Here is a 26,805-nt window from a genome sequence, read left to right on the forward strand (position 1 = left end):
AAACAACGTATTGTCTTTCCCACATATATAAAGGAACATGGACAACTTAGTATATAAATGATGTGATCAGAAGTGCATGTCAAACGATGGTTTATTTATATTTTTCGACCAGTGTGTGGATGGTGGAAATAGCTACCAGCAGTCATGCTTCTACATGTAGTACAGTGCGTACAACGAAAGCATCCCATCTTGATGGTATTCAACCATGTTGCAGTGCTCTGTAGTTGTATTCCTTCAGGTCGCAACAAGAGGTCTTTAAGATTCGGACATCTCTTGTAGGTCATCACTTCTGTTTTTGGTAGACAGTTCTCAAACGTTGGATCAGAGGCTATTATTGGCCATTGATGCTTGATGGCTTTCCTAATCAAGGGACCTGTTGTATCAAATGTAGTTGTAATAACAAAAGGATCCTTAGATAAATCTTCCTCCTTCCACTGTTTCCATAAAGATAGATCACAAGGGCTTTACTGTGGCATTTGTTAATCGTATCAAGCGTATAGCCCCTCTCACTGAAGCGTTGTTTCATCTCTGTCAATTGTAATTCAGCAATATCAGGGTCAGAATTGTTACGTAATACCCTGAGAAATTGTGATATAGGTAAATTCTGTTTCAAAGATTGAGGGTGATGACTATTAAAAGAAAGCAATGTATTGTGATCTGTATCTGTCCTATACAGTCTATGACCATATCGACTATCGGTGGCAAATATCATCACATCCAAAAAATTAATACACTGAGCATCTGAAGTTAGTGTAAATCTAATAGGGGTATCCAACTTGTTAAGCTTGTTAATACCGACAGAGGCGGTCGTCCCTGGGTCCCCACACACAGAGGGCCCCCACACAGGGTCGGTGTGACCCTGCTGAGAACAGGTACCGGCGGCACCTGTTCCCGGGAGGGCGCTCTGCAGCTGCGGCCATTCTACTGCATGCAGCAGCACAGTCGGTGCTGCTGCTTCAGCTTGGGGCAGGGTGGTAGTGTGGACGGCACATAAGTGCCGTCTGCACTACACAGCACAAGCACACAGCCGCCGGTGCCGGCAGCTGTGTGTTTGTGTTAGCAGCTGCTGAGAGTCAGTCAGACTCTCATCGGCTGCTGCTCCCACTGCCGGAGCCTCAGTCTTCCGGCTCCCACAGTGGCTGATGGGAGAGACGCCATGTCATCTCTCCCATCATGCAGAGCGGGCCGGCCTGGTAGGACGCCGAACGGAGGAGCAGATGACAGAGCGGGGATTAAGGTAAGTGGAAGTTGTTTTTTTTTTTGTGTGTGTACTAGGGGCACTGCAGGGGGGGTACTACTACTAGAGGCACTGCAGGGGGTACTACAAGGGGCACTGCTGGGGGGGTATTATTACTACTAGGGGCACTGCTGGAGGGTACTACTACTAGGCACTGCAGGGGGTACTACAAGGGGCACTGCTGGGGGGTACTACAACTAGGGGTACTGCATGGGTTACTACAAAGGGGCACTACTGGGGTGGATTACTGGGGGGACCACTAGGGGCACTGCTGGGGGTACTACTAGGGGCACTGCTGGGGGTACTACTAGGGGCACTGCTGGGGGGACTACTAGGGGCACTGCACACTGGTGGGACCACTACAAGGGGACACAGCATAGAGGGGGATTACAACTAGGGGTACTCCTGGGGGGACTACTGTTGAGGGGGGACTGCTACTGGGTGCACTGCTGGGGCAGACCTTTACTGGGGCACGGCTGGGCTGGGCTCGACTCTGTGTGGCTTGAAGGGGCCCCCCGCAACTTTGTTGCCCTGGGACCCCCACAATCCTTAATCCGGTCCTGGTTTGGATATATGCTGCGGAATGTGTATAAGATGACCTTGTGTTATGTCAAAATGAAGTCCTTCATTCATCTATCTCTATGACAAAAGTAGATTTTATTTATGTGTTATATGCATGAGAAATGTACAAAATAAAGTAGCTTACCCTTTAATTTTTTGTCTGTTACATTTTAGCATCTAAATACATCCAGCTAAAATGTGGCTATTATGTGACTGCCCCCCATCCTAATAGTGAGTACTATAGTCCCGGCTGCTGGTTGCTATGCCATGCTTCTGTGAGTGGGTGCTTCATACATGCTAGGCCCACCTACAGAGAGGTGCAGCCATCCCCAACATGCAGTGGCCACGCCCCCTCCAGGGGGAGACCCCCTGGATGTTGCTATACTCTGGTCCAGGATTTCTCACGGCAGCCCTAGAGGGGACTGGCAGAGACAGTAGGGTATAGGGCTTAGTGGTGGGGTAGCAAGTCCATGAAGGGAGGGAGGTGATTAAGAGTGGAGGAACAGGAAGGATGGCTGAGAGAAGTAGAGGGTTGTAAGGGAGACTGGTGAGAGAAAAAAGGTGAAACAACAAGTGGAGGAGACTAGAGGGGGAGGATAAGGGTGGAAGTAGGTAAAGCAAAGAATTATGTAGACACTGAATAAGGGGGGTGATTGAAGTAGTGGTGTTCATGCTGTGGTAATAAGTGAGGTGAAAACTGGAGTGGAGGCTGTGTGATGTAGGGACAGTGTGATGTGGAGGCTGTGTGATATAGGGACAGTGTGATGTGGAGGCTGTGTGATGTAGGGACAGTGTGATGTGGAGGCTGTGTGATATAGGGACAGTGTGATGTGGAGGCTGTGTGATGTAGGGACAGTGTGATGTGGAGGCTGTGTGATATAGGGACAGTGTGATGTGGAGGCTGTGTGATGTAGGGACAGTGTGATGTGGAGGCTGTGTGATGTAGGGACAGTGTGATGTGGAGGCTGTGTGATGTGGAAGCTGTGTGATGTAGGGACAGTGTGGATAAATGTGGTTAGATATATAATACAGGTAAAAGAACAATGCTGCTAATGTATGAGCGCAGTTCCAAAAGTGAAATATAAAGAGATGTAGGTGAGTAATGGGTGCAGGAATTAGTTACTAAAATAAAGAATGTAGATCATAGTGAAGCATGAAGGCAAAAATTACAATGTACAGAGCCAATCCAGTCAAAGGTGTTTTGAACAAAAAGAGCAATAAGTAAGGGCCGAACTTGAAATGTTTAAGCAGGGAGTGCAGTAAAGAGTTTCCTGGATATACATACAGCAGCTGTTAGTGATGGTGAAATAATATATATACTTTCTTTACCCAACAAAGGATAAGTGTATTTACATGTAATTACAAATGTACCATGATTCATATAATGTAATGTAGGTATAATGACACAATTGCATATGATCTGTGATAAATTCTCTGAGTTTTGTCTGCTACAAGTTTTCTGTTCAGCAAATTGAATTCAATCAACTAGTGATTGAGAACTGATGTTGCAACAACGTTCTGATAGGTTACCACTTGTATAATTTGTCCTCTATGGGCATAGTGGTTACTACAGCCTTTTGATAAAACCCCTGTCAGAGGGGAGAAATGCGTCAAGGAGAGAGCATCAACTTCTGCACCTGTTCCTGGGAGTTCAAAGACCATACGGTGATTCTTCATACAGCCACAATGCATCTGCTCACCCGTACACCTCCTGCCTCATTTGCTAACAGCTAGAGAACAAGTCGGAACCTCCAGGCTCCCTGTGGGATACATTCACCGCAAGCGGCATTGCATCTTGTGGAACCAACATCCCCTTGCCTGTATCATCATTGGAGGGATACCACACTGTGCATATTTCCAATTCGGCTACCACGGGAGGAACATGGTAGGAAAACCGGTGCTTACAATTCTGTTGTAGTGTCCTGGGATTTCTGGACTTTCATTGTTTGGGCAGAGGAGGGAGCGGTGAGTGATATGTGCAATTGAGGAACTTTATGCTGGCTTTTTACTACTGGAGACCAGGAAGTGTTAAATAACTCCGTATACATGCGGATGGTGGCTTTCACAAATAATAGTGCCTTCAGGCATTTCTTCACTAACCAGCAGGATTTTAAACGTCTTTGGGCATATGCTGGATTTGATGTACCTTTCTCACCGGGGACTTACTTTATATACCCCCTTCGTATTGGTGTTCAGATGATTTAACCCAACTGCTGTTATGTCTATTTTGTATTTTTAATACAGGACTTGCTGTTCTATTTTTATGTATAATATGATATGAAAAAAAAATACTGTGAATAACACATTTTGGAGTTTTACATGTAAACAATAGGTAAATGCTAGCGCAGACATACATATATTAATACTGAGCTCTAATGCCAAAGCACTAGGGCATTTCTGCACACTTCTGGTGTGATGGGTGTGGGGTTACAAAATAATACTTCTATAATAGATTTCATATTGTTCTTACTGGTGCACTATTGGTTCCAGCTAGCCCTGGTACAGTATGCCCAATTTTAAGGGCTGCCACGACATACTGGCACATGGAGAACTAAAAGTTTCCAGCATGCCCTGGCAGACAGAGCTTACTGGCACTTGTAACACATATTACAAGAATCCAGTACACACACTTTGCACATTGTATGAGGAAAAGTCTGTTGTGTGCCAAATAGCCCTGTTTCAGGATAGTTGTCTGTAGACATATCTACAGCATATGTGAGTATCACACACTTGGGGATGCAGTCATAATGTCAACTAGAAATGTGTGCTGACCCTTGTGTTTTGGATTTGGATCTGGATTTATCTTCGTGTTTTGGTTTTGGATCTGGATTTTTTTTTAAATGATAAGCAGCTAAAAGTTTGAGATGTGCGCCGACCCCTGTGTTTTGGTTTTGGATCTGTATCTCCGGGTGTCACCAGCCGAGGGGTGACACCAAAGTGCTGGCTCCCACTCAATGACAGGAGCCCTCGATGACAGGAGCCAGCTCCTAGAATAGTAAGGGAGCTGGCACTTCACACAGGCTGGTCCCCAGGGGGCAGCCTGCACCTCAGCACCCCCGGTGTAACAAAAAATGGGTGTTCGGGCCATGAGGCTATGCACACTCACATGAGACCATGCCTATTATTTGCCAGCGCTTGACTGCACCACATGCAGTACATTCTCCCCCACACTGGGTGATGAGAAAAGTCAGGACGCCACTGGGTAGGGGAGGAGGGGAGGCATTTACAAAAAATATTTTACTCATTCACATCAGTCCTTGTCCCAGTAGATTCTTTGAGTGCTATGCCTGCTGCTGCTGGGAGTGGGTTTTCATCCCAGAAGGGGATCAGGAAGACTACTAATAGTGCTTTCAAAAACAATTGACTGTTAAACAATCCTTTGCAAAGATTCCACTTCTCTAGAAAAACATTTTCCAACCTGCACAGGGACATTAAAAATAACTTAATTAGTGGCTTCTAAAATGCCATTGTACCCACTGTCCACTTAAACACAGATATGTGGACAATCCAAACAGAGCGAATGCAATATTTAAGGTTTAAGTATTACATTGTGTCTTTCTTGAGAATGTGCCTGCTGCTGCTGTGGGTTTTCATCCCAGAAGAGGACCAGGAAGACTACTAGTAGTGCTTTAATAAAACAATTGATTGTTAAACAATCCTATGCAAAGATTCCACTTCACTAGAAAAGTATTTCCCAACCTATACAGGGATATTAAAAAAAACTTAATTAGTGGCCTCCAAAGTGTCATTGTACCCACTGTCCACTTATCCACAGATATGTGGGCAATCAGAACAGAGCAAATGCAAGATTTAAGATTTAAGGTTCAAATCTTATGTTGTGTCTTTCTTGAGATTCCTTGAGTGCTATGCCTGCTGCTGCTGCTGGGAGTGGATTTTCATCCCAGAAGGGATGAAGACATTGTGTCTTTCTTGCCAATGGACACAGATCTGAAGAGATTCAAAGAGCTGTTGGTAAAATAATTGTCAGCTCTAGTGTCACATGATGCAGCAGTGGCTTCTCCTTCAGTTTCTCCAGCAAGTGTATCTGCCGAGAAAAAACTAAACTTTCCCAAATAAACCCACAGGTGATGTAGGTGAGTCAACACAACCCAGTTTTTTTTCTTGTGCCCAGGCATGACAATGGGCTTTTCCTTATCATGGGCAACAACTGTTTCATCCACTGGTGCCTAATTTACACAAACAACATCCTCATCAACAACATCCTAATTATCAGCCTCCTCATCATCAACATCCTCATCATAATCCTCATCAACATCCTCATTATCATCAGCTACACAAATATCCTGCTCATCCTGGTGCACTTCCACAGAAGCATCCTCAATTTCTATGTCAGCATGTTCACTTGTGCTTACATCATCATAAGAGGCAGAACCACCAGTCATAAATAGAGGCCAAGGCCATAGCCTTGCATTTTGCCAATTTTATGTCTTTCTGCAGCTAATTTTCCCTTTGATGTTTTCTTCTTTACCACTGTAAAAGATTGGTTCTTAATTTTAGATGCCATAACTTAAGTCCTGAATGCCCTTTGGAATCGGCTTTAGTAGATGATGTAGAAGGACTAGTATCATCATGACTGGTGGCACTGGCATCAGCTCTAGCACTAGTATGTGGTTCCTGTTCTCCTCTCAAGTCTCAACTGATTGTTCTCAATATCAACAAACTCGAATGAAGTGGGGTACAGCACATACATCAATTTGTGCCAATTTTAAATATTACACTGTAGTATCAATGACCTACAGTATCACAAGATTTTTTATGAATAAGAAAAGAATAACACACTGCGCTGCCACTTACAGTGTCACAAGATTATTTATGAATCAGAATAACACACTGTGCTACCACTTAGTGTCACAAGATTAATTATTTATGAATGAACACACTGCGTACCATATTAAGTGATCTCATTGTGTTTTATATATAATGCATGTTATTTAGCACTTTGTTGTGGTCTTGTAGGTAGCATGTGGAGTAATCATTTATTCATAATTAAGGATAAAAGTTAAATATTAGACTGTGCTACCACTTTGCAGTGTCACAATATTAATTATTTATGAATAAGAATAACACACTGCGCTAACAGTGTCACAAGATTAATTATTTATGATTAAGAATAACACACTGCGCTATCACTTAGTGTCACAAGATTAATTGGTTATGAATAAGAATAACACACTGCGCTAACACTTAGTGTCACAAGATTAATTATTTATGAATAACAACAACCCACTGCGCTACCACCTAGTGTCACAAGATTAATTATTTATGAATCAGAATAACACACTGCACTACCAGTGATGTCATTATGTTTTATATATAATGCATGTTATTTAGCACTTTGTTGTGGTCTTGTAGTCGGCGTGTAGAGCAATCATTTCTTCATAATTGAGGAAAGAAGTAAAAAGTTGAATATTAGACTGTGCTACCACTTACAGTGTCACAAGATTAATTATTTATGAATAAGAATAACACACTGCGCTACCACTTAGTGTCACAAGATTAATTATTTATGAATAAGAATAACACACTGCGCTACCACTTAGTGTCACAAGATTAATTATTTATGAATAAGAATAACACACTGCGCTACCACTTAGTGTCACAAGATTTATTATTTATGAATAAGAATAACAAACTGCGCTACCACTTACAGTGATGTCATTATGTTTTATATATAATGCATGTTATTTAGCACTTTGTTGTGGTCTTGTAGTTGGCGTGTAGAGTAATCATTTATTCACAATTGAGGAAAGAAGTAAAAAGTTGAATATTAGACTGTGCTACCACTTACAGTGTCACAAGATTAATTATTTATGAATAAGAATAACACACTGCGCTACCACTTACAGTGTCACAATACATGGACGATAAACTGCGGTGTGGCCGGCAGTGTCACCAAACAATAATAGTGCAGCTAAGTTGCTAACGCACACACACAAAAAAAATCTTTTTTTTTTATTATTGATATTAATTTTATTTTTTTCACGCTGGGGAAGAGCACCCCTGAATGAGGCAGTAGCCCCTTGATAAACAACACAAACAACAAGCCTTTTTTCTGGACAACAAAGCACCCCTGCCAAGTGCGGACAGGCCACCTGCAGAGTCACAAATACGTGGATGATAAACTGCGGTCTGGCAAGCAGTGTCACCAATAATAGCGCAGCTACTGTAAGTTGCTAATGCACAAAAGCACTTTTATTTTTTTTTACACTAGGGAAGAGCACCCCCTGATTGACAGAACACCCTTGGAAAAACACAGCACCCCCTTTATGGATTGCAGCCCAAGCCCCTTGATGGACAGGACAACAACACCAGCCCTTATGTATAATATAATAACACATCAGCAGATCCTTGATTGACCGGACAAGTGACACAGCAGCTGCAGCACCCACTGAAGACAACTTTATAAACTGCAGCCCCAGCCCCTTTATGGACAACACAGCAGCAGCCTTCAGCCCCAGACTCTGACAGGACAAGTTGGTCAACACACTGACACAGACAGTGACAGCAACACGTCTGTTAAGTTCACCATCCACATCCGGAGTGAAAATGGCGCCGATCCAAAACCCGCGAGAATCCGTCAGGAGGATGACGTTTTGCCTCGTTTTGAGATCCGTGTCACGCGGGAAAACCCGAGCCTAGCTCAGTTCTCGGCTCGGATCTGGAAGTTTGGGTTGGTCCGGTTCTCTGAGAACCGGACCCACTCATCTCTACTAAAAATGATATAGTTTTTGCAATCCAAAACACAAAAACTGCTGGAAGATCAGAACTGCAGCTCAGATTTATCCGGATCTACTAAGGAGATTAGAACCGCGACTCGGATCTGTCTGGACTCACAAAATTCATGTGGATTCGGATTTCTGGGGATCCGAACCACACATCACTAATGTCAACACTACAATGTTGACAGTTATGTCAACAGGCAACATTATCAGAATGTCTACATGTTCACAGTGTCGACATCTAAAATCCCAACGTTCTCAGAATGTCGACATTCACTGCAGGATGTGAAGGTTAGGGTTAGGCTTCAGGACAGGAAGGTTAGGCACTAGGAGGAACGGTTAGGGTTAGGCACTAGGGGGAATTGAGTGTTAGTCACTAGGACATAGTGTTAGGGTTAGGCACTAGGGGGAGGTTAGGGTTAGTCACTAGGAGGAACAGTTATGGTTAGGCACTAGGGGGAAGTTAGGTTAGGCACTAGGAGAAACGGTTAGGTTTAGGCACTGGGGGAGGTTAGGGTTAGGCACTAGGAGGAACAGTTAGGGTAAGGCACTAGGGGAGGGTTAGGATAAGGCTGTGGAAGGGGAGGTTAGGTTTAGGCACTAGGGGAGGTTCGGGTTAGGCACTAGGGGGAGGTTAGGGTTAGGCACTAGAGGGAGGATAGGGTTAGGTACTAGGGGAATGTTAGAGTTAGGCACTAGGGGGAGGTTAGGGTTAGGCACTAGGGGAAGTTAAGGTAGGCACTAGGGGGAGGTTAATGTTAGGCACTAGGGGGAGGTTAGGCTTAGGCACTAGTGGGAGGTTAGGGTTAGGCATTAGAGGGAGGGATAATGTTAGGATGTGGAAGGGGAGGTTAGGGTTAGGCACTTGGTTGTAGGTTAGGGTTAGGCACTAGGGGGAGGTTAGGGTTAGGCACTCGGGAAAGGTTAGGCTTAGGCACTAGAGGAAAGTTAGGGTTAGGCACTAGAGGGAGGTTAGGGTTAGGCTGTGGAAGGGGAGGTTAGGGTTAGGCACTAGGGGGAGGTTAGGGATAGGCACTAGCGGGAGGGTTAGGGATAGGCACTAGGTGAAGGTTAGGGTTAGGCACTTAGGTGAGGTTAGGGTTAGGCACTAGGGGGAGGTTAGAGTTAGGCACTAGGTGGAGGTTAGGGTTAGGCACTAGGTGGAGGATAGGGTTAGGCACTAGGGGGAGGTTAGAGTTAGGCACTAGGTGGAGGTTAGGGTTAGGCACTAGGTGGAGGATAGGGTTAGGCACTAGGGGGAGGTTAAGGTTAGGCACTAGGTGGAGGTTAGGGTTAGGCACTAAAGGGAGGTTAGAGTAAGGCACTAGGTGTAAATTTAGATTATGCACTACAGGTGGAGGTTAGGGTTAGGCATTAGTGGGAGGTTAGAGTTAGGCACTAGGTGGAGGTTAAGGTTAGGCACTAGGTGGAGGATAGGGTTAGGTACTAGGGGGAGGTTAGGGTTAGGCACTTGGTGGAGGTTAGGGTTAGGCACTAAAGAGAGGTTAGAGTTAGGCACTAGGTGTAAGTTTAGATTATGCACTACAGGGGGGGTTAGGGATTAGGGTTAGGGGGAGAATTCTCACTGAAATGCCACTATAAGTGACAGTCACATGGCCATCAGAACCCGGTAGATGCCACTGGAGCCACTGCACCCATCAGGACCAGGAAAGTGACCGCTGGGGCAACAGGAACAAAATGACGACATTCTATCATGTTGACATTTCATAAGTGTCGACATGCCGCTTATCAATATGGTCAATGTCGATATGCTGCATGTCGACATTCTCATGTCCACATTATGAATACCGAAATATCATACCACACCACACACTTTTGTGTGTGAGTTCCAGTTAAGCAAGCACCTTCTGTACTCTGTAGGCAGATTCACAATGACATGGCTGAAAGTGAAAAAAAAAATGTTTTAAAGAAAATCAAAAGCCTAAGAGGTAACTACCATTTCCCAGGTACTCTATATGCAAATCATTTTACAGGTTACTTTGTATCAGTTGTATACGAATATTGGCTATTAGTCAGGACACAGAAGAAACATAAGAGGAAATTCCCTTTTGGTCACAGACAAGCTCAGCCGAATCTTACCTTGCATTGTAGAAGACCTGTGCAATATATATTCTTAGAATAGAATCACTCTCATTCTGCAAGGATACTCTGTCTGAGAAGTGTGTTCTTGCTACTCATAAAAGTTCAATCTTGTGCAGTGTAATAGGCCCATATACTACAGACAGTAAACAAATGGAAATACTAACAAGCAGCCAATGTCAGTCCCTTGGTGACACACAAGGAAATGTCATGTTTCTTCTACAAGAGAATTGCTTCTACTCGGCAACCGAAATGAGAAAGGATGCTTTTAAATATATATAGAACGTGATGGCAAAAACAGAGATGTATATTAACTGGTAATTAGGAATAACAATAACAGGTAATTGTACTTTGGCCCTCATTCAGAGCCGTTCGCTATTTGCGGTCGTTCGTTTAAAAACAAGGGGTGGCTATTCAAATGATCCGTACGCACATTGCAGTCTGTTCACGCCTCTAAGTCTGAACGAGCGAGCAAAACATACGCTCGTTTATTTGTTAAAAACGCCCCCTGGCCGCTCGCATCCTACGTCATGTCCGCTATTTATTAGATTAATCGAGTACATCGACCAGCGTATGAACTGCTCGCTATTCTTGTGGTTGGTGTTTGCTACCACAAATTTGCGAGCAGTTCTGGCTATAAAATTACCCAGTGACATGAACAATGACGCTGCTGTTTTAATTATGCACACCCATAAAACGCCCGTTTTGACCTTTAAGCACGCCTGCGTTCGGATCTCCACTCCCCATTTTCAAGCACCTTCCCCTGTTACCACCCACATACGCCTCATTCTGTCATTCAAAATAGCAGGCACTCGCTATATTGCGTACCAACGATTTTCGGCCGCACTGACTGGTTCGCGCATGCGTACTAAAAACCGTACGCATGCGCAGATGTGCAAACATCGCTCGGAACGAGCGTACTGCCACTAACGAGCGGCTCTGAATGAGGGCCTATATGCATAAACTCCCACATACTATAGCAAAGCGACCAGCACACATAAACAGGTGTTGCTTTAGTAAAAATAAAGTATTCGGCGCTGGTTGTCAAAAAAATTTATGAAATAAATGATACTTAAAGTGCGAACACACTGGGCGATTAAAGTGGACGACTGAATGATAACAATATCGTTATCGTTCAGTCGTCCACTTTATCGTCCATTTTTAACTCCAAAACGATGAACGATAATGACGATGCGCGTTCCGGCGGGTCGTTCGTCATTATCGTTCATCGGGTAAACATGCAGGCCAACCTGACGATATTGTCTGGTTGCTGCATGTTGGGGAATGGGGGAGAGAGCCTGACGCTGAACGATATCGTTAATGATATTGTTCAGCGGGTGTGCTCAATGTCATGAACGACATTGAGCACACCCTGCCGGGGACACACTAGACGAAATCGCTCAGGGAGCATATCGTCTAGTGTGTACGCTCCTATAGACTTCCTATACAGTCCAGGTCTGGATGTCTGTGATGGAACCACTTCAAGTATCAACTCATGTGGAATATGATTCACAATATGAAAAAAAATACATAAATAGAATACAATCAGAGTCTAATAGACACAAATACTTTGATACAGTATGCAAATCTCCAAGTCTATTGTAGTATTCGACAGAGAGCATACCCCACTCACATGTGGCAAGTGATTGAAATGACGTGTAAAGGTATCTTTCTTTCTTGGTGCAATAATTCATCCAGTGTGTATTTCATGCTTGAATAATATGAGGTTGTGTTTTGATCAGTAAATTATCTTTTTCAAGGACCTTGAAGAAGATCATTTACTGATCGAAACGCGTTGGTGGAGGGACCTTGTTGTTACGGTATGGTTTAATTTTGTTTTGTCACTTCTTTCTGAAACAATCTAACTGGGGCTAGTGTTGTTGAGAGTCTGGATATTCCATAATAATATGTTTCAGTACCTTTTGACCATCTCTTGTCCAGTATAATCAGTGCAAGATCGACAATCCATTTTTTTTAGAATTTTTTATATGTTATTTCAATAAACCATTCTTTATTCTGATACATGGTCCGTTCCCTCTCTCTCTACATTAAATTTTGTACACAAGGGGATAAGGAACATAAAAAGGACATAATTTATGAGGAATAAAGAAGCCTTTACAGGCATACAAAGTCCTGCTGAATTGTAAGTTGAGGTACACATCCTCATACTATTCAATTGTGAAATACACACTGGGTGAATTATTGCACCGAGAAAGAAAGATACCTTTACACGTCATTTCAATCACTTGCCACATGTGAGTGGGGTACGCTCTGTGTCGAATACTACAATAGACTTGGAGATTTGCATACTGTATCAAAATATTTGTGTCTATTAGACTCTGATTGTTATCTATTTATGTATTTTTTTCATATTGTGAATCATATTCCACACGAGTTGATACTTGAAGTGGTTACATCACAGACATCCAGACCTGGACTGTATATAAAGTCTAAGTATTATTTTTTTGACAACCAGCGCCGAATACTTGTTCTAAAATCTTTTTTTGTATGTATTATGGTGCATACACACGATCAGATTTTTCCTTCAGATATGAACGATAACGATTTAAAAATCGTTCAGTCGTTCATATCTGAAGGAAAATCGTTCATATCTGACATGCCTGAACGATGGACGATCAACGATGCGCGTTCCCGTTTGTCAGATAACGATATCTGACATCTGATGGGTTTGCAGTCAGACTTGGACGATTCCATTCATTTTAATGCAGTCAAAAATCGTTCAATCGTTCAAATCGTTCAAAACTTTGGTAAAATCGTTCAAATCGTTCAGATCGTTTAATCGTTCAATCGTTCATCTGACAAATCTGACAAGTCTGACAAATCTGACCGTGTGTACGCTCCATTAGAGTTTGGTGACACTCTTTTTAGAACGGGTAATAGGCTGCACAGGTTGGTGTGCACCTTTAAAAGGATCATATTTGTTGTTCTATAGGTGTTGCTTTAGGATTTCTTGCACGTGAATATATACATGTTCTGCTTGTTGCACTGAGTATTACTGACTTACTGTAAGTTATTAGACTCACAAAAACCCAAATTGACCATTATTGATAAATACAGTAAGTTTACGTTCTCGGCTGCCAAAGATTTGTAAATAATATGGTGACAATAATATCGATAAAAAATATACATTCAGTATAGGGGCTGATTCAGAGATGAGAACAAAACAAAACAAGTAACTTTGAATTAGTTTGGGAATAGAGGGGTCTAAGTACTAAGCCCTGGACAGAGATAAAGTTCAAAAAATCAGCTCCTAACTGTCATTTTTCAAACACACCCTGTAACTTTGGACCTGATTCAGACCCGCTCGCAAGCGGGTCGGTGGTCCCCCACTGCACATGCGCCGCCTCCAGCGTGCGCATGCACGAGACCCATCGAGAAACGGCTGCTCTCTCGCTTTGGAGCTCGCTTCAAGACGGGGCGGCTGTCGATGTCGATTGACAGCTCGCCCCGTTTTGTAGGCAGGGAGGGAGGGTGGCTTCACAAATGCAGGTGTTCCCCTAGGAAGGCCAGGAATTTGTGGGTTGCCCTACTGACATCACTAGTGATGTCAGTAGTGGACTTCCTGCTCTATTAGAGCAGGGAGTCCACTGGGGCTTGCGAGAGGTGATACCCTACCACAGGGTCACCTCGCAAGTCCGATGGTCGCAATAATTGTGACGGGCTCCAGGCCGCTCGCAAAAGCTGTGGGTGGTCACCCACAGCTTAGCGAGCTACCTGAAGAAAAACAAAATGGCCTGATTCAGAGCGAGCGCTTACTAGCAGCGAGCGGCTCTGAATCAGGCCCTTTATCTCTATTCACTTTATCTCTCTCAAAGGTTTAGTACATAGACCCCAGAGTGAGCAAGGGTGCACAGTAGACAATATGTCATCTGATCCTGCAGACCGAAGCGACATATCAGGTACGTCATCTTTTGTGTACCCATGATATGCTCGCTCCCATGGGTCATTAGCGACATCATGCGTCGGCCCTACTGCAGAGCCGACAGAGGATGTCGCTAGAGAAGTGTGGTTCAGTTCTCCAGAAATCCGAATCCACCAGAATTTTGTGAATCCGGGTAAATCCGAGTTGCGGTTCTAATCTATTTGCGGCTCGGAATTCGGATTTTAAATCCGAATTTCGGGTTTTGGATTGCATAAATTACATGATTTTTGCTGTTTTTAAAAATTTTATATATTTTTTATGTAAAAAAAATCCAGATCCAAAACCAAAACCAAAACCAAATCACTTGAGGATGGTTTGGAAAACCAATTCCAGATCCAAAACCTTGAAGGAGATACTGATCCAAAACCAAAACATGGGGTCGGCGCACATCCCTAGATGTCGCTAATGATGTCATGCTGAGGAGTGCAGCATGCCAAGTCCCTCCCCCCCATGGGACCCGGAATCGGCAAGTGTGAATGCACTTGCCGAATGCGGGGTCCCGTCGATGGAGGTATCGCGCTGGGTACACATTGGCTAATGTGTACCCAGCTGAAGATAGAGCAAGTAACTTTGCACCTGGACAAACCATGTTGCAACACAAAAGGTGCAAATACCATTTTTTTAGCAAGTAGCCCACAAGTGGCTGCCGCATGTAGCCCACAAAATACTGGACAGCTTTATTTTTACAATGCAATTTTGATTTGAGTTTAGAGATGCCCCTCCCAAATCTTACTCTGTCTACACATTTTATACCTACCCTACCCCTCCCCCTGCAGTGCAGCATGGTTTTGCCATGGTGTGAATTTTTTTCAGTTACATAGTGCGGTATTAAATTTATATAGAGCACCCGATCTCCCATCTAAAGTGGTGGGAGTTTGCGGGGCGCTATTCAATTGGTGCTAGCTTTTGCACTGATCACGCCCACAGTCGTTGGGTTTAAAATGGCTACCCCGACCGAAGTGCTTGGCACAATCACAAACAGTGCTGTTTGGGCGCAGAAACAGTTCACTTTTTGCCCATTTCATCTCGCACCCCCCTGGGGCTGCTAGATGAAATGGTGCACTGGCAGCTAATCATTTATTGAATTGAATAGCTCCTGTCAGGCACATAAAGGGGTGAAACAATTTAATACCACCCACAGTATGTCTACAGCCAATGTCATGCTGGGTCACAAAGTACCCACAAGGGCCCATGTGTACATTTGTGCGGCCAAATGTGTAAGGACTGAGACACCCACCTTTAGCGTTCATGCCCGCTGTAATATAGTGTGGTGCATCCACAATTAGTCGCACCATGAAAATTTGCACCATCCCTATGGGAGATGCAGATTTACCGTCTGACTATGGACTCCTATGCCTGTGCATGTGTGAATGCAGCCACTTGCACTGACACGTCCACGGCACTACCATAACACGCCCACTGAAGTGATGATTTTTGTGTGCACTACCAGCTACCTCCACTTGCACTGACATGCCCATGCCACCCCCATAACACGCCCACTGAAGTGATGATTTTTGTGTGATCTACCAGCCACCTCCACTTGCACTGACATGCCCATGCCACTACCATAACACACCCACTGAAGTAGTGATTTTTGTGTGTACTACCAGCCACCTCTGCTTGCACTGACACGCCCACACCACTACCATAACACGCCCACTGAAGGGATTTTTTTTGTGTGCACTACCAGCCACCTCCGCTTGCACTGACATGCCCACGCCACTCCGATAACACGCCCACTGAAGTGATTTTTGTGTGCACTACCAGCCACCTCCACTTGCACTGACATGCCCATGCCACTACCATAACACGCCCACTGAAGTGATGATTTTTGTGTGCACTACCAGCCACCTCCGCTTGCACTGACATGCCCATGCCACTCCCATAACACGCCCACTGAAGTAATGAGTTTTGTGTGCACTACCAGCCACCTCCGCTTGCACTGACACACCCACGCCACTCCCATAACATGCCCACTGAAGTAATGATTTTTGTGTGCACTACCAGCCACCTCCGCTTGCACTGACAAGCCCACAACAATCCCATAACAAGCCCACTGAAGGGATGATTTTTGTGTGCTCTACCAGCCACCTCCCAATAACTGCCCTTCACTTTTCCACCATATTTATGTCCTAATTGCAACAGCGCCTTTGTCTGTACACTCTGTGCAATGTATACACCGTAGTGGTTTTCTCACATACGCAGGTGGAAAAAAAATATCTCTAGATTACATGAACATCTCAGAGTCAGACCCATAGTGTTATTGTATGCTGTTTGCCTCCAGGTCATCTGACAGTCACACGGCCAGTGAACATGCACTGATTCAAATTATTCGGACATTGCTCACTGTGCTGTGTGGAGGAGGAAACTTTCTTTACAAGCTATCTTTAAAAAAACGCAGCAGCCTCTATCCTAAAGGCGCACAACACATGCACCTCTGCCTATTTTGTTTGAACAGATTACTTAAGATAAGCTTTCTGCTGGACTCTAAGCACTGCTGACATTATGGAAGCTAATTAAAGCCCTGCAATATAAATATCATTATTTATTATTATTATTATTATTATTATTATTATTTTATTATTATTATTATTATTATTATTATTATTATTATGCATTCATTTCTTAATATTTCCATTGGGCGTCCACTAACTTTTCTAGATTTACAGATTGGTTTGGTATAGAAGATCGAGAGTGATAGGCAGTCAATAGATCAACAACTGATGGTAGACGAACAATAGGTCGACATGGACAAAGTGTTGTCAGGTTAAAATGGTTGACACACATATGGGCAACAGTGCAAATAGCCGACAGGTACTAGAGGTAGACACATATGGTCGACACAAAAAAAATGGTAAACATTTAATTTAATTTAACCCTATTCCTCCCTCTAGGGCCTAAACCTAAACCTCCTCCTAGTGTCTAACCCTAACACTCTCCTCCCAACGCCTAACCCTAACCTCACCCCCCCCTAGTGCCTAAACCTAACGCTATTTCTAGTACCTAACTCTAACCCTTTGGCAAGTGGCTAGCTCTAACCCTAACTTCTATCCCTAACCTTAAAAATGTTGAAAAAACATGTCGAGCATTTAATGTGTCCACCATTTGTGTGTCAACCATTTGTTCCTGACAATCTTTTTCACTTTTGACCATTTGTCAGTTAACCTTTTTTACCTGTCGACCTTTTGTCCCTGTCGACCTATTGCCTGTCAGCCATTTGGTGTTTGAATATCAATATAGGCACTGCCGATCTTTAATCCGGATACCTTACAGACAATGGCGACCTACTTAAAACAAGGAAATAAAGATTTGTGTTTCTGTTAATGAATAGAATGTGTTTGTTCTTTAGACTAAGAGTTGATACTTTTCACATACACCTGCACTGACACAGTAATTATCTGCTTCACACAGCATCACATCACACTAGACATTGAGGAGAAACCATTAATGCTGTGTGCTGAAAACAACAACTCAAATAAGCAGCTGCAACAGTTTTCTGACCATTTTATTTTTGTCGAGGAATTATCCTTTGTCAGTCACTCTAAAAGCCTTGTTTGAAAAGCAGATAGCTTGAGCAGGCTCGATGGTGACTCACTTGTCTAAGTCATCCAAACATTGTAGATGGAAATATTTTGAAAGACACAGTTAAGTTACATTTTTTGTTTCTTTAAACTCCTGAATGTAAAGGAATTTACAGGATTTTCTCCCAACACCGTCTTTTTTTTTTCTTCTGCATATTGTCATTAAAATTGCACAGGTGTTAAATAATGGCTGCAAATTAGTTTCCTGAAACTTAGTTACCGACTGCAGTACATTATCACCCTGAGACAAATAGTCTACTAATAAAACTACAAAACACCTTTGACAGCAAGCGTCTTGCTACAGCTTGAAGTACAATTCACGGCATATGGTACATGTCAGCTTAAGAAGAAAGTGATTGATCGAGACCCAAAACCTATAGTTTAGATTTGTATGTAGTGCAGTCGTATATGTATTGTAATCCTTATTTTAATGTGAAAATATCAGGACATAGTGCAGTACCTCTTTAACACTCCTCCCAATAAACAATAATGTATTTCGAGGTTTGTAAAAACAGATGTGTTTTTATAAACTTTTGCTGCAGTCGCAGTTGGAACCAGCCCTTCTCGGCAAACCAGGTCCCTTCTGACTCAGCTTGACCCGAGCATCTATTCACATTTTTTTCACCTACAAATGTGTGCGACTGAATCTTTATATGAAGTGTTATACTGCAGCAGCCGCGGCTTTCTTCCCACGCCAAGGTCCGTTGTGCATTGTAAACAGATTCAGTTGCGCACAGATACCCAGGTGTCACATATCAAATTCAAGTACCTAGGAATGGCAGAAGACCGGAACTATACACAAATAGAGGTATAAAACTGAAGCGACAATGGCAAGACATGAGGATGGAGAGACACAGGGTGGGTATAAGGCTGGAGAAACAATGATGGAGCATGAGGCTGTAGAGATACCGATGGAGGCATGAGACTTCGAGAGAAAAATTGAGGGCATCAGGCTGGAGAGACACAGGGAGGGCATATAGCTTGAAAGACAATGATGGTGCATGAGGCTGGAGAGACACAGAAGAGATGAAACTACTATATATGCTGGTCAGAATAGCTAGTGACGTGGCGAATGACTGAATTGCATACTAGTTCAATATATTACTATAACAAAACTTCTAGTACTTTTGTCAAAGAACTGTATTTTTTAATTTAAGGAGATGAAAAAATTGGAAAATATAAAAATACAGTTTTCTTGATTTCCCTTAGCGAATTTCACACAAATATACAAAACCATGATAGCTTTAATTTTATTATACTGTATTTTTTAAACTTTGTATTGATTTACACATGTTGGATTAGAACTTTAGTTTAGGAATGTGTGCTATATGCGGTGTTTGTGTATGGTTCCTTTTAACCTTGTAAATGTCAGGATGCAGCCTGAGATTGGCTGCTGCTCACCTCTGCACTGGCGTCCTCAGACGCTGGGAGTGAAGGTGAGTGGTGGCTGAGTATTCTCCCTGAGGTCTGCAAGGGCTTCCGTGCATGCGTCCTGGGTCCCGGGTTGCCAGGCATGGGTGCAGCCATGTTGGTCCATATCACCTGGCTAGTCTCTTCCAATGGTAGTCCTGTGGTCACTCAGCTGATCCTCTGATCCAATGACCAGCTACCCAGGTACAGGAAATTGCTATTCAACTTCACTGTTCCAGTGATTGTGATTCGCACCAGTGTTTTTCCATGTAATATCCTCAGTGTGTTGCTTTAGCCTTCTCACTGTCCTCCAGTGTTATTTGCAACAGCTCCCATGCTGACTCCCAGTGTGTCACTTTAGTTCTCTCACTGAACTCCAGGTCTTCATGTAATAGTTCTTGTGTTATTGTGCTGTTCAGTTCCCCAGCTGCCTCCCTCTTTTACAGGTGTCAGCTTCCATGCTGATTACTAACAGTTTTCTGTGAATTCCTGTGTTACACTTTCCTGTGTTCTTTAGAGCAAACCTGCAACTGGATTCCTAACAATTCTCAAAGCATTCCTGTGTTACACTTTCTTGTGTTCTTTAGAGCAAACCTGCGACTGGATTCCTAACAATTCTCAATGCATCCTGTTACACTTTCCTGTGTTCTTTAGAGCAAACCTGCGATTGGATCCCTAACAAATTCTCAGTGCATTCCTGTGTTACACCTTCCTGTGTTCTTAAGAGCAATTCTGCAACTGAATCTCTTACAATCCTAAGTACACCCCTGTGTCTACATTGTTTGTGGTTCTCAGTGCAAGTCTGTGACTGGATCTCTACAATTCTATGTACACCCGTGTCTACATACCCAGTGCTCCTCAGAGCAAGGCTGCAGCTGGTTCATCTCCAGTAACCATTTCATTTCGAGGGTTCTCAGTCGTAACTCTCTTAAATTTAGTTTCCGGACTTCCTGCCACTCCCAGATACCTGTCCAGAGGGCCTTGACCTGCTCACTTGGTGCAGCGAAACCCATATCCCAACTGGAGGGGTCACTGGTGAAGACCACCGAGTGAGTTAGCCTCCTCACCTCTGGACAGGTCTAGCCAAACCTGGATTTGGCCGCAATAGGGAGACCTAGTCACTGTCACTCACCTAGGGTTCCCTGGCCACCCTAACCCCCTGGCTTTTGTGATCACTAATAGATTGGGCATTCAAAATCCTCACTTACTGTATGTTCTTAACAAGATCTGGTTTAAAGATCTACAGTTAAAAGGTCGATAATGTCTAGATAGACTCGAGGGGCCAAGTGTAATAGGGTGAGAGTTTAGAAAATATGAGAGTTTAGCAGTAACCTCTCACATTGGTCAAGTTTTATCTTCAAAATGGGAAAACATATGGATGAGAATTTAACACTATTACATTGGGCGAATTTAAAAAGTGTCAGAATTTACTGTTAAACTCTCACATTTTCTTAACTCTCATCCTATTACATTTGGCCCCAGATGTTAGACAGAGAATAGGTCGACAGGGACAAAAGATTGACACACTAAAGTTCACCATGTAAGAAGATAGACAGGTACAAATGGTTGACAGGATCAAAAGGTTGACACAAAAATGGTTGACAAAAAATGGTTGATATGGTTTTTTTTAAGGGTTAGGTTTAGGACTAGGGTTAGGCACTTACCCCGACAGTTAGGGTTAGGCACCAGGAGAGAGGGTTAGGGTTAGGCACCAAGGGGAAGGTTCGGGTGAAGCTTAGGGTTAAAAAAAATATATATTTGTTGACTATTTTCTGTCAACCATTTTTGTGTCGACCTTTTGACCCTGTTGACCATTTGTACCTGTCAACCTTCGTAGATGTTGACCTTTAGTGTGTCGACATTTTGTCCCTGTTGATTTTTTGTCCATGTCGACCAATCTATTGTCTAACATCTGGTGTCTATCTAGACATTATCTACCTTTTACTGTAGATCTTTCAATCCACACCTGTTCTTAACCATGGCTGTCTTTTACATTTTTATTATATTTTAGTCCGACACTATTTCTTGCTCTACTTAGTTAAAAGTTTGCGCTTACAAAGAGAAAATATATACTTTATTGAACTCCAACAGACCGAGTTAAATTTTGCATCACTAGTAAAGAATGAGAACCCCTATTGAGCCATTTATTTTATTACATTTTAGACCTTCCTAGAAGCATTTGTGTCGCTACTTAATACATAAAAGCTTATGCCAAATAGCTGCATTAGATCTTGTGCTCATTCAGCAGTAGTGCATTGCGTAAATGCATGTATTAAAAAATGGGTTGTTGCTCGCACTATTTGCTTAATTACAGCCATAAATCTGATTTGTGATGCTTCCTCACCAATTACAATTTTCATTTTGCTTTTTATAAAAATGTTCTCTTTCCTAATAAACATGCCTTCAGACAAGAACGCCATTATAAAAGCAAGCTGCAAAAATCAGCTGAGAGAGAAGGAGCTGTTTCAGAAAAGCAGAAAGGTAACGGATGGCGTAATGTTTGCTAAAGTCAAACTGTCAGGGATAGCCTGCAGGGCATTTCAGCTAGAAATCATTGATACCAACTTCTCTTAGATGGCACAGTATGAGGTGACTTGATTTGTGTGCAATTTTCTACTGACCTTTGAATAAATGAAGTCAAAACTGCATTTAAATATTCCCTTTTATCCATCGGTACTTTCAAAGTCTTACTAAATTGCATTCTTCTAATAGGTGATACGTCTTTTAAGCTAATGAAAAACATTGGGTTATTTAAAGGCTTGACCCTAACCGCCAAGTCGAAATATCCGACAAAGCTCCTTTTACGCTGCGCCACCCATAATGCTTTGGATCATATATTTTGAGATGGGGAAAAAAAAATGACTATTACATATTTCTAGGAGAAGGGTGCATCCCATTAAACACTGGAATGGGAAGTATAATTATACAATATATCTTGCCATTAAGATAAATGTCCATGCTGCTTAAATAAAAACATTTAAATTAGATGGAATAAAATTCCCCATTCATTTTACTGCACAGATCCTCGTGAAATGATTTGCAGACCGTGTCACATCAAATCCCAATGCATGTCTGTTGGTATGCAGAAAGAAATATCAGTCAAAGATGATAGTGGTGGATCTTGAAGGCTCTTACTGGGGGGTGGTCCGGTAGTGAGATAGAATAAGACAGGTGACTCTGAGAGAAAGGATTTTAGAGTCAGCAAATTTAATTTCAAAATATATATTCTTTGAATGAATAGAACAGATGAAAGCTCTGTGTATGGACATTACGCAGGGTATCAGAGTACAATATATCTCACAGCACCCCGCAGTTGCTGCTATTGGTCTCTGTAACTGACGTGCTATTTAATGAGACATTTCAGCTAACAGCTGCAATAAAGACTTCTATATCTGCATTGTTATATTGGATCAATTAAAAGAAAAAAACTCATGGACATTAATTAAGCATTGTAATATGAGATATGGGTTGAAAGTCTTACATTAGATCTTTTATCAATATTTAAAATAAAATCATTATGTAATAAATAGAGATGTACAGACCCCTGTATTTTGGAATAGTTTTTGGTTCTAAGGGCCCTATATATTATAAGGGGCTGATTCACTGCGAACACAAGAGCAATTCAACATCTAGCCAGTGTGAAGACAGCAGATACGAAGATCAGCTGTCCCCACAAAAACCACTGCGCATGCGGACACTTGAATTCATGCATCAGTGACTTCAAGAGGAAGGAGCTGAGCAGTGACAGAGCGAATGGATCCCTCTACACAAGCTGGACTGCCAGCCAGCCTGATTGTCTTCTCTCAACTCTCTCCCCTCCCCAGGTTATAAAGTTAAACTTTAACTTCACAGCCTGGGGAGAGGGCAGAGTGGAGAGGAGAAAATCGGGGCTGTCTGCCTGGGGAGGGGGCAGAGTGAAGAGGAGAAAAATGGGGCTGGCTGCCTGGGGAGGGGGCAGAGAGGAGAGGAGAAAATCGGGGCTGGCTGCCTGGGGAGGGGGCAGAGTGGAGAGGAAACAATCGGGGCTGGCTGCTTGGAATACAGGCAGTTTTAGGTCAAAACTTCAACTTCATGAGAGGGGAAGCTAGAGTGGAGACAAATGGGGCTGGGCTGGCTGCCTGGGAGACAAATGGGTCTGAGTGATTGTATAGCATCAGCACCTGCTGCAGGAGTCAGGACATTTATTTTTAAAGACCAACTGATAGGGAGATGGAGATCTGTCTCAGGGGGATGGGGGCTATTCTGTACTGGTCTACGGGGGGGGGAATGATGAGCTGTCTGTCTGAGAAGGAAGGGGGGTTATTTCTATGATCTGTCTGTGTGGGAGGTGGCTATTTTGTGCTAAGGGGGATGACGATCTGTCTGTGGGGAAGGAGGGCTATTCTGTGCTAAGGGAAGATGATGATCTGCCTGTGGGGGAGGGGCGCTATTCTGTGCTAGGACAGGATGATGTCACTTGGGAGATGCAGGATGATGTCGCTGGGGAGATGCAGGATGATGACACTGGGGAGACACAGCATTGTGGCATTGGGAAGACACAAAAGGATGGTGCTGGAGAGAAGCAGGGGGGTGGCGCTGAAGAGACACATGGGGGTAATGGGCTGGAGACACACCAAAGCGATGGTGTTGTAGACACACGTAGAGGATGGTAGGACCACTGATACTATTAGAAGACAAGACTTCGGGACAGTAATCATCCGTAAGACAACAATTCTAATTAAACCATATTACTGATGCAAATGGTACAAAATGAGCAAATATATTTTATTAATAGAAAATAGTTTGATATGGGAAACTCACATTTTGTCCTTTCCCAAAGCATCTGTTACTGTTTAACCTCTATTGCATGATGATGACAATGGCTTTATTGCTACACAAATAGGCAGCTTCCAGACAATATGATCTTCTGCATGAATAGTGAATACCGACTCAAGACACTGACTGTCCAGGGAGAATCAATTTCTTCAGAGGAGAACCATTTCAGAGAAATCATATAGACAAGAAAATATGCATTCACATGGTCGCTGTGCTTATTCACTGGAGAGATGGACTGTGTGAATGCCCATCAGCTCCTCAGCATGATGAAAACAGGGAGGAGTGGCTTGTGGCCACACCCCTTACCATGAGGCCACACCCACATTTCATCGCCGAATGTGCACATAGATAGGGCCACTTTCAGAGTTTTTCCAGGGCCACTTTAAATCCCCAATCCACCCCTGCTAGTATGTAGCATTGCAGCATGAACTACAGCCCATACCCTCTCCTCCGTACACTCTCCTGTGTTAAATGGACTTACATGCAATCTAAAAGACAGTTTTGATATCTGACAGCTTGGCAAGAACCTCACGGCTGCTCGATCCCTGACCGGCAGCCAAGACTGCTTGCCCCTCACGGCTACATTTGCGTGGAGCTGTCATAACCAGGGACACATGATCAGATAATCTGGGTGTCCTCTTCTAGGACGCGTGGCGGGATTTCCCCTGCACCTTCCGGCTGCCCGGCCGCTGACCAGCGGCCAAGCTTACTCATTCTCCCCAGCCGCATATGCAGATAGCTGTTTCCCCTCTGCATGGGTACAATAGGGCGCTGTCAGTTTGATGTGAACAGGGAATCCTCCCTGCACCTCACTGCCGTTTGAGCGCTGACCAGCGGAAAAGACTATTCTTCTTTGGCGACTGCACTACCCGACAGCCGCTCTAATCAACACACGTTGCCCTCTCAGCTCAACCTTACTACAAACACGCAAGTATTGCCTTTTAACTTGGGCCTATAATGAGAACATAACTGTTGTGTTATTATGCTCTAGGAATTTCTCGGAGTGATAACTATTACACAGCCTTTGAGCTGTGGTATTATAGGCTCATTTACAGTACTCAGTATTTATTTTTCCCTTGGGGACTATAATTTATAATATCCTATATGGGCTTGCTATACTGATGTATTCGTGTTAACATTGTTAAGTACACCAAAGTTATACATGACTTATCTTGATTAATGGTTAATTGGACAGATACAGTCCATTAATGTTACAACTTAATACTTGCTATCTTGTGATACAGGCTGTTACAAGCTTTTCTGTTTAGACACTGTATTGTACCTCTCCATTTTCTGCACTCTCTCATCAATTGACCAGCGCCATATGTCCTGCAATGTTCAATAATATCAGGATAGCTGGGGTTTGTGGAGATTGACAGCAGAAGTGCTCATATCCCTTTCTTCCCACCAGCTGCCAACCCCACTCACTCATCCCATGTCCTCTGTCTCTGACAAGACACGGTGACAGCAGAAGTGGGGGAGACAGACTCTGGGTCCCTATTATTATATATCTATTTCATACTCCATTTGTCACCTCAAAAAATATTTCTGGTCATGAAATTATAATTTTCGCATTGACAGTATATTATTTAACTTGCCTTTTATTTTAGGTGACAATGTTTGACACATCCTTCTAAAATTGTACAGAATGCAGATGATCCCATGTATGGGAGTCATATATGCCACTTACGGTTTAAGAAGCATCTATGTCTGCTCAAATACAGTGTCTATTGAAATTTAAGGAAATGCTATGAATTAATATTCTTTTGATATTTATGTTTGTGACATTCATCCTTTCACAACTGGTTTCATATTATTGAGAGGAGTTTCTTGTGTAAGAGTTCTTTTCAGACTAACATTTCCTCTGTGGAACAGCGATATTCTGTACCTCTAAGTATATTAGCCGTGTTGAGGAGCATTGCTTTGGATAAGATACCGACTATATTGATTCATATACTTGCTGCCATGCTATACATTGAATCTTAGTATTCCCTCTATATCTGTAATAATCTAATTGATTAAGGGATTTCTAAACTGTATTTATCCAAATCTTGAAGGGATTTATCATCTGTAATATTCGCCTTCATCCAGATCATACTTTTGGTTTTCCTTCTTTTTTTGGGTAACCATTATTAATGTCTATGTTTATATGTTGTGTTCAATACCCCTTGTTTGTGTGAAAACTTATTTTACTCTACTACTATTAAAAGTTACATTTTAAATACTTTAATATACAAACATTGAGTGCCCCCAAAAAGAGTCCTCTTTTCTCCATACCTGTATACTTACTTTCTCCGACTCTGGGGTGCACCACCAACTCTTAGAATCACTCACATTTCTTTTGTGGTATTAATGACAGTTAGTTGGTTGATTATACTATCTCTTACCACACCATCTACATACCGATAAGAAAAAATT

Source organism: Taudactylus pleione, unplaced genomic scaffold (assembly GCF_031769625.1).
Source record: "Taudactylus pleione unplaced genomic scaffold, aTauple2 ptg000321l, whole genome shotgun sequence".
In the NCBI taxonomy this organism is placed as follows: Eukaryota; Metazoa; Chordata; class Amphibia; order Anura; family Myobatrachidae; genus Taudactylus; species Taudactylus pleione.